The sequence below is a fragment of the Canis lupus genome, chromosome 15 (genome assembly GCF_048164855.1).
Source record: "Canis lupus baileyi chromosome 15, mCanLup2.hap1, whole genome shotgun sequence".
NCBI classification, from domain to species: domain Eukaryota; kingdom Metazoa; phylum Chordata; class Mammalia; order Carnivora; family Canidae; genus Canis; species Canis lupus.
Genome location: NC_132852.1, coordinates 3,707,200 through 3,722,318, shown reverse-complemented (window position 1 = coordinate 3,722,318; position 15,119 = coordinate 3,707,200).

Here is a 15,119-nt window from a genome sequence, read left to right as displayed (position 1 = left end):
TCCTGTGGTGAGGAGCATCCTTGTGAAGATTGGCCCTACGCATCTCAAAGCGTTTTTGCCACGGGCGGAGCCCTTGTGAGCTCTAGAATAATGCTTCTTAGGGTTCTTTCTCCCCTGTAGATATTTTCTTCTTAAACGTGCACCATTAGAACTTCACCACAGACTCACGAGCCCCTCCACATGTACCCAGAGCTGTCGCTGAAGACCTCTTGGGCTCTTCTGTGCTTCGCACTGCAAATTCTCCATCTGACTCTTTTGGTGTTTTCCCAATCTTTACCCCAGAAACTGCCTTCCAAACCGTCAATTGGTGTAAATGCATGATTTGTTTATTTTCCATCGCTGGGGAATGATGGTTCTACTCAGTCTTTTCTCGATGTCTGTAATATTTTGTGCAGTTTCCTACTTGACACTGACTTACAGGTAAATACAACCCCTATTGCTTGGCTGAATGCCAAAGTCCTGTTGACTCCTATTTTGATGATAGGCAACCTCATATTTTTAAAAGAAGTTCTATTATCTTTAGATTTTCCTCTTACTATTTTGTTGTGTTCTCTCTACTTATGTTTGTGGAAGATTTTTTACTTCTAGAAACCCAAAGGACACTAGGTTTCTCTCTATGAGCCCTGGAAGACTCATAATGTTCAACGCAATTCACCAATAAAGATGTCTGTACTGATGGCTTGCTTTTTTTTTTTTTTTTTTTTTTTTTTTTTTTTACTGATGGCTTTTTTCATGGGGCAAGTTTTTACAATAAATTCAGTTTCTTCCATAGATTATCTTGTGCCAATTTGGCTAGATTGTACATTTCAAGTAATATATCCACTTCATCTGAGATGTTGAATTTGTTGGCATAAACTTGTAATAATAAATTCTCTTGCTATCCTTTCAGCTTCTGTATGATCTGTCATGAGAAGTTATCCTTTTTTTTTTTTTCCTAATATTTGTTTTCTTACTCAGGTTAGTCCAATCTATACCAATTTTGTTGATCTTCCATAACCAGGTATTGACATTGTTTCTTTTCTCTTTTACTCGTCTTCTATTTCACTGATTTCTGCTCATTGTGGTATTTTTTCCATCTTCTTTCTTCATATTTAATTTTCTAATCTTGAGGCGGTAACTTAGAGAAAGTCTCAGATCCATATCCTACTTTCTTTTTTTTTTTTTTTTTTAAGATTTTATTTATTCATGAGATACACAGAGAGGCAGAGACACGGGTAGAGGGAGAAGCAGGCACCATGCAGGGAGCCCAATGTGGGACTCGATCCTGGGTCTCCAGGATCATGCTCTGGGCAGAAGGTGGTGCTAAACTGCTGAGCCACCCAGGCTGCCCCATATCTGACTTTCTAATAAAATTTAAAACTACATTTCCCTTTAAGCACTACTCTAGCTGTTTCGAAGAAATGTTAATGTAAATTAATTTTTTTTATTAGTTAGTGTAAACATTTTTTTTTTTCCAATTTCCTTTGTGATTTTTTTTTTCCCCCTTTGGCTCATGGATGATTTAGGAATGTATTGTCTAATTTCCAAAAGTTTGAGGTTTTCCTATGTATCTTATTGGTATTGATTTTTATCTTAATTCTGTTAACACTTGAGAATGCACTTTGTATAATTTCAGTTTGTTAAAATGTACTTAGACTTATTTTGTGGCCCATCTAATGGGTCTGCCTTTGTGAGCATGTCTACACACTTGAAATGTTTATTCTTCAATTCTTTTTTAAATTTTGTTTAAGATTTATTTATTCATGAGAGACCCAGGCAGAGACACAGGCAGAGGGAGACATAGGTTCCATGCAGGGAGCCTGATGTGGGATTCGATCTCAGGACCCCCCGGGGTCACGCCCTGGGCTGAAGGCAGACGCTCAACTGCTGAGCCACCCAGGTGTCCCTATTCTTCAATTCTTCAGTGTTGGTTCTTCTAGATGGCAGTTAAGGTAGTTAATTGTGCTTTTTATATATTCTGTCTCTACTGATTTTCCTAACTTTTCAATAAATTGCTGAGAGAATCTTAAAATCTCCAGTTTTAATTATGGAATATTGTAGGTCTTTTCTGTCAGTTTATTCTTTACATAATTTGAAGCTCTTTGGTGCAGACACATTTATGGTGCTTATGCCTTCGTGATGAATTGACTACAACATCATCATGCAGTCATCAGTGCATTTGGGAAGACCCTAACTTCTGCTAGAGTCTACATTATCAAATATGAATAAAGCAGCCTCCCTATTCGTACTGTTTGTCTGGTGTATCGTTTGTATCGGCTTACTTTCAACCACTATGCATCTTTTTATTTAAAGTGCATTTTTTATAGGCACAATGTAGTTCTTGCTTTTTATATCCAACGTGATCATCCTATTTTACTTCATTGAAATAATATATGTACACCAAAAAAATTGTATTCACATACGTATTTACATACTATTTTATATTTAGTGCATTTTTTCTATGTATTGATGTACTCTTTGTATTGTCCCATTGTATTTTCCTCATTCGACTCCTTTTCCCGTCATTCATTAAACGTAGATTTCCTACCTATCGCATTTATACACATTAAAGCCTCATGACATGATTATACTTTTTGCTTTAAAAGGTATGTGTATTTAAATATTTTAAGATGATAAAGTAATCTGTTTATTTTTATATTATATAATTGTGTTAGCAATACATATAAACAAGCCATATTAATAAATAATCATGTATGGATATTAATGCATGTTTATAATTGATATGTTTAGGGTATGTTTTGCATTTCTAGGATTTACATTTTTATCCTTGAACTTCTCGGTGATATTCCTGCAGAGTTGAGTTTCCCCGTGTCATCCTTTTTCTTCAACTTGGAGAGCTTCCTTTAATTCTTCTTGTAGAGCAGATGTGAGGTGTTGTGGTTTACTCCTGGGCCCCACAGTTTGAGGAGAGTCCCGTCACTCACAACAGGTATCCTGTGAGGATGGTGTCTCCTCTTGCTGCCTCCATGGCTCTCCCCTCATCTGTCATCTGCAGTACGTGGCCTCTTATGTGCCTTGGAGTGGGGCTATTTGTATTTCTCCCCTTTGGGTTTTGCTGACACGATTGAATCTAAAATACATGCCACCAATTTAGAAGTTTAAAGTCACTATTTTCTCATAATTGTTCTTCCTCTTTCTCTGCCTTCTTTCCTGATGCGCTGATTGTGCTTTCATTGTAATTTTTGTGGTGGTGACAAGTTTCTGAGGCTCTTTTATTATTTTTTTGTATTTTTTTCCTCTTTAGACTGCATGGTTGTATATATCCCCCTTCAAATTTATTGACTCTCATTATCATCTCTATTCGCTTGTAGATGCATTCAGTAATTTTTTTAAATAAAAATTCAGGTACTGTGTATTTTCAGTTCTGTGTGTACATCCGTGTGTATTGATACTCAAGCATATTTATATGATCTATCTCTGAGCTTTACTAATGTCTTATTTATATACTTATGTGCTATTTCCCTTTGCCCCACTCACCATGATTGTAATCGCTGTTGGAAAGTCTTCGCCTGGCCATTGTGACATGCAGGTTACCACACCATGGATTGCGTTTTTCTCTGGAAGTATATTGAAAACCTTTTCCTGCCCCTGTATCTTGAGGAGTGGTGGATTCCTCTGCCCTGCGAATGTTAGGTTGCAGAGATTTGGATTCCTTTGTTCTTTCCAAAAACATGGAAGATTTGTGTCTACACACAGCAGAATGGGCTCTACCCAAATTCCAAGCTCCATTGTGTACGTGGCAGGCAGCCACTCAGGCCTCTGCACTTTCCCACCTGCCCTGCACACCAGGCTTCATAGGTGGGCTGCAGGGGTCCCGGGGTTTATGGCCAGAACTGGGACTTCAACCTTATGGCGCTCTCCTTTCTGCAGCCCTGTGGTCCCAGGGTCCCTGTCCTGGTTCCCTCAACCAGGACTAGGACAGCTTGTCCAGCAGAACCTTCCCATCCCTGCCACCTGCCTGAGCCAGCGGTCAGGGGAGAGCTGCAAACAAGGGGGGCTCACCTAGAGACAGTTGCTTCCTTCCAGTCTCCACACTCCCAAACCATCTGCCTGCTTGTGTGCAGGCCTGAATTCACTCAGAAAGGTTTTCTGTTTGTTTTTCATTTTTCCCAGAGTTTACAGTTGCTATCTGAAGGCAGGTTGTTTTGCTAGAACTCCCTCCTTCATATTAGAAGCACAGTCTCCTGCCACCTGATTTGAAAGTGAATTTCTCCAGAAAAGCTTTGCTTCTGCTGGCTTCTTGATAGCTTATCACTTGGAGGCTCACATAAAACTGTACCTTTCTTTGCTCTTTTTTTTTTTTTTTTTTAAGGGAAGGTACTGTATTAAGTGTGGATTCATGTGCAGGAATTTCCAGGGGTTTTATATATATATATATATATATAAATTTATATACATATTTATATACATTTATATATATTTATAATAATTTATATACATATTTATATTTATATACATTTATATATATTTATATTTATATATATTTATATGTATATTTATATATTTATATATATATTTATTTATATATATTTATATATATTTATATATATTTATATATATATTTATATATATTTATATATATATTTATATATATTTATATATATATTTATATATATTTATATATATATTTATATATATTTATATATATATTTATATATATATTTATATATATATTTATATATATTTATATATATTTATATATATTTATATTTTATTTTTATATATTTTTATATTTATTTATTTATATTTATATGTAAATAATATATGTGTGTATATGTTTTTTCCTTTATCCAGAGGTAAATTTGAGGCAGAAACATACTCCTGTAGTTTACCTTGGGAAGTGGGGGGAGAAGTCTTGTTCTTGTGATTGTCTTTCCCCCCCCCCCCCTAAGTATCTCTGTGTCTTCATGCCTCCCCCTACAGTGGCCTCAGATTTCTCTTCTATTCCTGGATCGTGCACGTCCTTTAAACCCAGACTTCAGGGCACCAGAAATCCCGGGTTATAGACCCCTGAATCATTCAGGGCAAACCCTGGCTCCAGTATGTTCTTATCCCTGTGGATTCATGTGCGTTTGTTTCTGCCCCCTGAGGAAATCACCTGTTCAGCCTCCAGATCAGAGGGGTGTAACAAGAGATTTTGAAAAGCAGATTGTATCCACTAGGTTTAGGCCATAACAAAAGATGTTAGCTGGACTGTTAGCCATCCTTCTGCTGAATGCGACTGCCTCCACTTCCAGAATTTTCTCTTGGCTGAGAGTCTTTGTAGTAGAGATACACCTCAGGTATATGTTGTAAGCAACTGCATGGAGTCCAGTTAGGAAGACCAATGTGTAGGGGGTTTCGGAAGTCACTGGGGGGAAAACAGTGAAAATATTCCACTTTTATGATGTTACTAGTTATATATAAAATACTGTGCGTGTTTAATAGTGCCCAAAACTTTTTAAAGCTACTTTTTGTAATCTTTGCCGAAATCCTATGTTACCTATTCTCATTTCGCAGATAAGAAAGGTGAGGCACAGATGAGTTAGCTCATCCAGCATCCCACAGGTAGCTAGCTAGCCATCTTCCTAGTGACTGTCAGAGAGGGTTTCTGCTGGGCTTCCACCTGTGTTAGCTGCCCAGATTTCCTTAGGAGAGGACTGACTTATCTGCTCCAGTAAATTTTTCCATATTCTGGAAAACCACAAGATTGATCAATGAGGAAGTCCACCCAAGGTTCCACATACTGTGGCAAATTGTGATTTCCAGAGATGACCACAACAATATTTCCTATATCCACATATTTTTGTTTTTTGTTTTTTGACGTTTGCTTGCCACTCCTCCAAGAGGTGAAGTATAATTTTGCTTAGATGAGTCTGTACATTGGGTATGTACTCTGAGCACCAAATGCTAAGCCAGTCTTCAGAGGACTCTGGTCCTCATCCTCAGCTTTGGAGGTTTCCCTGCTGAGGTTCCAGACACCGTGAAGACAAGCCACTGTTGCTGGTGCCTTTCTGAAATCCCAAACCACGGAATGCATGTGCACAACTAGAAAGTTGTTTGTGCCTCTGAAGTTGGGAGTGTTCTATTATGTAGCAACTCAAACACATCCCTGAAGAATGAGTGAAGCTCAAGTGCACAGAATAAATCTTCAGAGCCTAGAAGCCTCCTCCATGCTTCGCATTGTACCTGTGTATTATCGTTTTGGCTGCTTTTATGACCGAGCTTATAGTGGCATGAACAATTTCAGATATTATCATGAAGAAAAGAGTGGGGAAAATGGCCCCAGGTAAGATTCCGTGAGATCAAATATCTCCAAAAATTCATGTGACAGAGATACAGAATTACGCCTTATCTTCGGAATAGTCTACCTGTTAGGATATCAGATCAGAGTCTACACATAAAAACTTTCTCCATTAGCAAAGTATATGAATTTTGCGGCATATTTTTAATAGGACCAATTATAGTCCTTAGAAAAAGTGTTTTTATTGGTTTTCACAGCAAATAAAGGCTCACAAAATGTATTTATAACTTTGTTATATCTGAGAGGCAATTAAAGATTCTTTTTTCCTCAGGTATCACATAAATGCAATCACTTATTTGCAGAGAAGTGGTCATTTGCAAATCAACACAGCAGTTGGAACAGGAGAGAATGGAAGCACTTGAGTGAGTGGTTGAGTTGTGCCCACTGCATCACCACAATTTTTAATAGTTGATTGACCTGTGTTCAGGTTAATAAGTTTGTTTCCTGAACTTTCCAGGCTCTGCAAGAAAATTCATAGCACTGTCACTTTATGCTTGAATCTAGAATGTTCCAGGGATTTAGTCAACCCATAAAATATGGTTGCTTTAAGACAGCAAAGTACAGCAGGAAGGACAAACTGTTTTTTTTTGCTGAACACAAAGCCACAGCTGATCTTCTTTGGTTTCTTTTGTCCTCTTTTATCACCTTGCCTGTTTCTTTGAAACTTAAAATAGGAAGCCATTCCAAATCAGTTTCCATAAGCAAAAATCCACTCAAAGTCAACTCTATCCATATTAAGAGAAAGGGAAAGATTAAGCACAAAAATTATGGAGGTTAATTAAAATTTTGAAACTTTTGCCAAGAATTTCGGCAAAGAATGCAACAAACCTGCCTTTGTGGTTCCCTTATAACCACTTAGGGGAATGCCACCTGAAGAAGAGTTAAACTTTGACGACCCTCCTTGGTCTATTTAGAAGTGGGCCAAAAGGCAAGGGGAAGTAATTAAGAACCCAGAATGCTCTTGAACATTTTAGGCGTTTAAATATCGAAGCCAAATTTGCTGGGGAATGGTGGTAGGCAATGAGAAACTTCTTTGCATTAATTAGAAGGTAGTGTTTGGTGCTAATACAAATGGAAGCCATCAATATCCAGTTCTCAGCCTGAACAAAGAGGGACTTCCTACCTCAAGGTACATTTACCTTAATTGCAATTCTCAGAGCCTCGAAGTGGTTTCCCATTGAAATTATATGGGCTTTTATCAGAAATGAGGTCAGCATATTCATGACATTTGTTATGATTGTCTTTTCTTACACTGACTTTCAGCCACTTTAATATAGAAATCTTGTTCAGCAATATATGTGTTTTCTTTCTCTAAGATTGAACTTTGATCAAATTTGTTATAATACCTGTAGTGGCTCCCAGAGATTAAATTAAAACACCGTGTAATTCATACTAATGCAGCTAATTAAGTCATGATCCATTCTTTGAATAGAACTAGCTGCTTCAGATCCAGATAACAGTGTGGTGTGCTGTGGAGGAAGTTCTATTACTAGCCTCCATGATAAGAAGCTGGGATTTGGAGCAAAGTGATTGGACCCAAATGGCAAAGTGACTCTTAGAGCATTTTTGTTTTGTTTTGTTTTTTAATCCCTTATGTAAGAAAAGATAGGAGGGTTCAAAGCCAAGGGCCAAATAAGAATTCTTGGCCTTATAACCCCTAAGTGGTTATAAGGGAACCACAAAGGCAAGTTTGTTGCATTCTTTGCCAAAATTCTTGGTGCAAAAAGTGATTTTATTAACACATGAGGACAGGGCTGGGGGTAGAAAGCTGCACAAGGAGTGACTGATGATATACTTTCAAATTAGGAGGGGATTTGGGAGAGCATAAGTCTCTAAGCAACTTGGAAGCAAGGTTCCCAGGATCCCGAGGGGGCGTGCTATTATTGGGAAGAGATCATTCACTACTATCGAATAAAACCTGAGTCATGAGACCTTTCAGATACATATCAGTGGGCCATGTGCTTGGGGATGATCGCCAACATTCACCTTGGGGAGTTAGAGATAAAGGAAATTTCTAAAGGAATTTTTATATGTTAGAGTAGACTCAAAAGGATCCTGGGGATTGGCTTAAGATTGCCTCTTACCTTCAGCAAAGTATTAACATCAAGGAAGTTGAGTCCCTTGAGGATGTCCAGGATTTCATTTCAAGGATTTGTCAATGGGCTGTGAATAGTAAGGACATTCAATAATTTTTCTTCTGCCTTTGTTCCTACATCAGTCCCTACTTAAATGTGATTGCCAAAATTCTCAGTGGATCAGAGCTACAGTTACAGAACTGGAAGGTCTAAGTAGCATCTAGATCAATTCCCTCACAAGTTATTTGGGATAAGTCTCAGTTAGGTGGGAATGAACTTTCCCAGATAACCACCAAGTCCCAACATGAACCTGGCTTACTCCATCCTTGCCTGGTGACCTACACAAGCTGTTAAGGGGCTAGTGTGTGAAATGCGTATGTGAGCTGGCGTCATGTGCCCTTGAAAGTTTAACTAGAACTGGACTGAGTTCTCCATCCTTCAGCATCTAGAAAGTCCAAGGCTTCCTCCAAGCCTTCTCTGAGGTTCCAAGGATTTATATCCTCATGAAGACATCACATCTGATCTTGACCACCAGACTCTTAGCCTAATCAGGTCCTACCTCTAGGGTATGTTCTTATTTCTCTGCCTCACACTTCCCCGGTGTGGAAACTGTCCTTTTGCTTTGATTCCCTACAAATACTATTCTCACAATGTAGTGGTTTTACTTTGACATTGTGATATTGTGATTTTTTTTTTTTTATGAGAAATATATATTTGATCCTCTTCCCTGTTTCTGGCACAGAGCTCCTAGACCCCTGAGGATTTCTTTTGTTAGGTTGATCAGGTGACTTTTAGAAAGTTCCTAGATAACCTGGGGCGGGGACTGGTTGCTAAGGGAACCAACCTTGTGTAAGAGGGTTGCAAATTTCAGTCCCACCCACTGACCTTCAGGGAGGAGATAGGCTGGAAGTTGAATCAGTCACAAATGACCAATGAGTTAATCCATTTTGCTTATGTAATGAAGCTCTCCTAGAAACACAAAGGAAGGGGTTCAGAGAGCTTACAGTTGGTCAGTCAGAAAGCGTCCATGTGCGGCTGTACTTGGCCCAAACTCCAGGAAGATAGAAGCTCCTTTGTTAGAGCTCTTGCCCTCTGTATCTCTTCATCTAGATGTTGATTCTTATACTTTAATATCTTTCATAATAAATCAGTAGTCTGGTGAGTAAATGGGTTTTCTGAGTCCGGTGAGCTACTCTAACAGATTAATCAAACCTGAGGAAGGGATCATGGGAACCTGATTTATGGCCAGTCAGAAGCACAGGTGACAACCTAGATTAGTAATTGGCATTAAGTTGGAGACGATCTTATGGAACTGAGCACTTCACTTAATCCAATGGTATCTCTGGGTAGATAGTGTCAGAATTGTGGTAAATGTGGGACACCCAGTTGGTGTCTGAGAATTGCTTGTTGTGGGGGGAAAACCCTCCATATAGTGGAACTGGGTGCCGAAGATCTGTAGTGGTGGGAAGGGACGCAGCATCACATTGTATGGGCAACAGTGAAATGTTAGATACTTCTCTATCTTAACATACCTATTTTCTGCAGCTGTCTGGAGCTCTGTAAGACCCTGCCTAGGATTCTGATGGTCTCCTGTCTTTTCTGAGCCCTTGAACATGCACTTGCTCCACCTCGGATTTGGCCACTGAGATTAAATCCATGTGGGACAATCCACATGGTAACATCTGTTGAGGTGGCTTCTCTTGCCCATCCCTGTCTCTGGTAAAGTGCCTACCACAAGGCAAGAAATCAGTTGTTCATATATTACGATGTGAAAGCATGTGTGGGAAGCTTATTTTCCATGAGGTAAAATTTTATCGAGGAGATAGAAGATTGAAGATGCCAGCAGATTAATTCCCTCTTCTTCCCTTCCCCTTTATGGATTATCCCAAGGCATGTTGTTTCTGTAGAATCATCTGAAAATAGCCTTCAAGGCCATGTGACAAGTAGAGTTTCCTTCAGAAGCCTTGGGTAGCTTGGTCAGGCATCATGAGGGTTTTCCTCCTACCGTCCCTCCCTGTTACTCCCCAGGGTTGTGCCTCCTCATAAAGCATTAGCTTGTAAGCTTTGCCTCAGGGTATTTTAGGGAACTTTGCCTGACTGATTCTGGAAAACAGGCCCTCAAAGTGGGACCTTGCAGCTGTATTGCCTTCTGTCTGAGAGCAGTACTGGCACAGCAGTGAGGGCACAACTCTTGGCATGTGGGGCAGCACAGTTTCTTACCTTCCACCTGTAGTCAGCTAGAGTAAGGGGTGAGTCCTGGGAAAACAAATAGCTACAGTGTGTATCTAAGTATGTGAGCAATGATGATTATACAGTTTGTGGGGGGATGCCGTTTTTTGGGGGTCTTTAAAGGCAAGTTTTATCAAACATTTAAGCAAAAAAAATCCACTCTTAAACTATCTTGGAGTATAGATAAGGAGATGATATCCCTGATATGATATTTTGAATATCATAGAATAATTTTGACAGGAGTATCACAAGAAAGGAAAATTATAGGTCATTCTCACTCATTAACACGTATACACAAGCTGTCAAAATCTAACTGTACAAAAATGTTAACATATCATTACTGAGTTAGGTTTATTCCTTTGGTGAAAGGTTAATTTAAGAAAAGTTATGAAAACTTAAGGAAATTATGTAATTAGTTTAATAAATAAAACTGATAAAAATTAATCTCCATTTGAATCTAAAAACCTCCACTCTCAAATTGCTAGAACTCCTACAGCAATTCGGCAATGTGGCAGGATACAAAATCAATGCAGAGAATTCAGTTACATTTCTATACACTAACAATGAGATTGTAGAAAGAGAAATTAAAGAATCCTGTTTACAATTGCACCAAAACCTATAAGATACCTAGGAACAAACCTAACCAAAAGGTAAAGTATATGTACTGTAAAAACTACGGAATGCTTAAGAAAGAAACTGAGAAAGACACAAAGAGATGGGAAAGCATTCCATGCTCCTAGATTGGAAGAATAAATATTGTGAAAATGTCAGTGCTACCCAGAGCAATCTACATGTTCAGTGCAATCCCTATCAAAATACCATGGACTTTCTTCACAGAGTTGGAATAAATAATCCTAAAATTTGTATGGAATCAGAAAAGACCCCAAATAGCTAGAGGAATGTTGAAAAAGAAAACCAAAGCCGGGGGCATCACAATGCCGGATTTCAAGCTGTATTACAAAGCTGTGATCATCAAGACAGTGTGGTACTGGCGCAAAAACAGACACATAGGTCAATGGAACAGAAGAGAGAATCAAGAAATGGGCCCTCAACTCTGTGGTCAACTAATATTTGACAAAGCAGTAAAGAATATCCAATAGAAAAAAGGCAGTCTCTTCAATAAATGGTGCTGGAAAAACTGGACAGCCACATGCAGAAGAATGAAACAGGACCATTCTCTTACACCAGACACAGAGATAAACTCAAAATGGACAAAAGATCTAAATGGGAGACAAGAATCCATCAAAGTCCTAGAGGAGAACACAGGCAGCAACCTTTCTGACCTTGGCCACAGCAACTTCTTACAAGGCACGTCTATAAAGGCAAGGGGAAAAAAAAAAAAGAACTATTGGGACTTCATCAAAAAGCTTCTGCACAGGAAAAGTCAACAAAATTAAAGACGACCTACAGAATTTGGAGAAGATATTTGCAAATGATAAAGGGCTAGTATCCAAGATCCATAAAGAACTTATCAAACTCAACACCCAAAGAATAAAGAATCCAGTCAAAAAATGGGCAGAAGACATGAACAGACATTTCTCCAAAGTAGACCTACACATGGCCAACAAGCATATGAAAAAAAATGCTTCATGTCACTTGTCATCAGGGAAATACATATCAGAATCACAAAGAGATACCACCTTACACTGGTGAGAATGGCTAAGATTAAGACAGGAAACAACAAATGTTGGTGAGGATGTGGAGAAAGGGGCACCCTCTTACAATGTTGGTGGGAATGCAGACTGGTGCAGCCACTCTGGAAAATAGCATGGAGATTCCTCAAGGAGTTAAAAATAGAGCTACCCTATGACCCAGCAGTTGTCCTACTGGGTATTTACCTCAATGTTACATTTGTAGTAAAATGGCAGGACACCTACACCCCAGTGTTCATGGCACCAATGTCCATTATACCCACACTGTGGAAGGAGCTGAGATGTTCTTTGACAGACGAATGGATAAAGAAGATGTGATATATATGGAATACTACTCAGGCATCAGAAAGCATGCATACCTAGCATTTACATCAATGTGGATGGAACTGGAGGGTATTATGCTGAGTGAAATAAGTTAATCAGAGAAAGAACAGTTATCATATGATTTCACTCTTATGTGGAATATAAGAAATAGTGAAAGGGACCATTAGGGAAATGAGGGAAACTGGGGAAAATTAGAGAGGGAGACAAACCATGAAAGACTCCTAATTCTGGGGAAGCAAAGGGTTGCAGAAGGTTGACTGGATGATGGGCATTAAGGAGGGCACTTAATGGGATGAGCGCTGGGTTTTAATTCTATATGTTGGCAAATTGAATTTAAATAAAAAAAATGACCTCTGTTGTCCATAAACAATCTATGAGCAGTCTAAGAAATAGAAGACGAATGACTAAAACCCTGAAAATATTCCCTGTAAGATTATATAAACTACAAGGGTGCATGTTGTCACTACCTGAGTTCAATGTTAAATTAGACAGACATCCTAGCCAGAATGATAACCCAAGAAGTAAAAGGAATAAGGACTGGAAAGGAATGATTCTAAGTATGAGGAAAACTAAAGTAATTTACAAATAAATTGTTGTATGCATGTGTTACTTCTTTTAATTAATTATAAGTAAAAAATGACAAATATCTATAATTATAACACTCAGAAGTAACTAGAAGTAACATGTTGGTATATCTTGTAATTTTTTTCCATTTATTTTTTAATAGAGCTTGAGTTTTATTTAGATGAGAACACAGAATAGCTGATTCACTAGTTTTTTGAATCAACTGATGAGATAAAATTATGGTTAGAACAATCAGTTTAACCTGAAGAGCCATTTATTTTAGACCATACCTTAACAGGAAATAAAATAATATTCAACTTACAGGATGATATCTTTAATTGGTTAAAAAACAGAGCCGTTAAGAGGATTTAAACCTCTTCTTGAGACGCCTGGGTGGCTCGGCAGTTGAGCATCTGCCTTCAGCCCAGGGCATGGGCCCTGGAATCCCGGGGTCGAGTCCCACATCGGGCTTCCTGCAAGGAGCCTGCTTCTCCTCTGTCTCTGACCCCCTCTCTCTCTGTCTCTCATGAATAAGTAAAATCTTTAAAAATAAATAAATAAACAAATAAATAATAAACCTCTTCTCTAACCATTAGGGAGAGCTTTATATGTACTCAGGAATTACTGAAATAACCTTTCTGATGGATCTTTTTTTTTTTTAAGTTTTAGTTTAAATCCCAGTTATAACAGTGTAATATTAGTTTCAGGTGTACAATAGTGATTCAACACTTCTATATAACACCCTGTGCTCATCACAACAGATTCCTTCATTCATCCCATCACCATCCTCCACGTACCTCCTCTCTGGTCACCATCATTTTATTTCTGTGGTTAAGAGTCGGCTCCTTGGTTCACCTCTGTTTTTCCCTTTGTTCATTTATTCTGTTTATTAAATTCAGAATGAAGTCACTTTTCACAATGGCCTTAGAGGTAATGCAGAAAGAAAATAATGGAATTATGCCAACTCATTGCCTAATTAGGACATGATCTGAAAGTGAGAGCACCTGAATATCCTCTCTGGAAGACTTCAATCCTGCAGCCACAGGACACTGCTAAAAATCCAGACCCAGCATCTGATCACAGTGCTAAAGGATCTGGATCTAAACACACAGATGTAGGAGGCTCCTGTGTCAATGTCACGTCCCTCAAAAGATCCTCAAAGCCACTTGAGGGATGAGATTGAGCATTTTGAATACTTGGATTCCCCTGAATCCTTCCAGTTGACAGAAGCAGATCTTTTAAATTACCGGAAACAAACAGCCTCATGTCTCCTGGAGAAGAGGTGGTGATACCTCCTAAAGGAGGGGCCTCACAAGATAGAGATTGCACCCTCACCTCATTGATTGATACCCAGAAGGAAGTACAATCCCTGCTTCAGAAAGAAATAGGTTAGTTGGCCAAAGGTACTCAGGACCTGGATAATACGTGGTGGTAGATCTGAGGGGGGTTGTCACAGGTAAGACTGGACCTCCTGTGTGTTCAGTAGGGAAGAAATGTGAACTTATGGGGGATTCAGAGGGGTATGCACTATGACTGAGGATTTAAAATTTTGTTAGAAACCCTTGGAGCTTGTCCTACAAGTTCAATGGTATGGTCCCTCATACATTAAAATGGCTCAAAAAGGAGAAGATGGACATGTCAGACTTTAGGATGTTGTACCACATAAATTTCCTGAACAAATGATATGTGACATAAATTTCATGAACAATAGACGTGGACAGCCCTAAACCAAAAGGGGTGGTCCCGTGAGTTGGAGCTCATGCTGAATGCCAGATGTGGTATTTTGGCTGGAGCAGACATAGCCTGTCGGCTTGGTGTGCAGCTATCGACGGGACGATGTTTCCATCTCGATGCCATTCACTAGGCCTAATGAAACGTGATTTGTCTTTGCACGGCAGGGCGAGTGGTACAACCTGTAGTCAATACCGCAGCGCACCTCATCACCAGTTCTGGATGTTCAAGATGTTCTGGAGAACATCTTGTTGGCCCGCT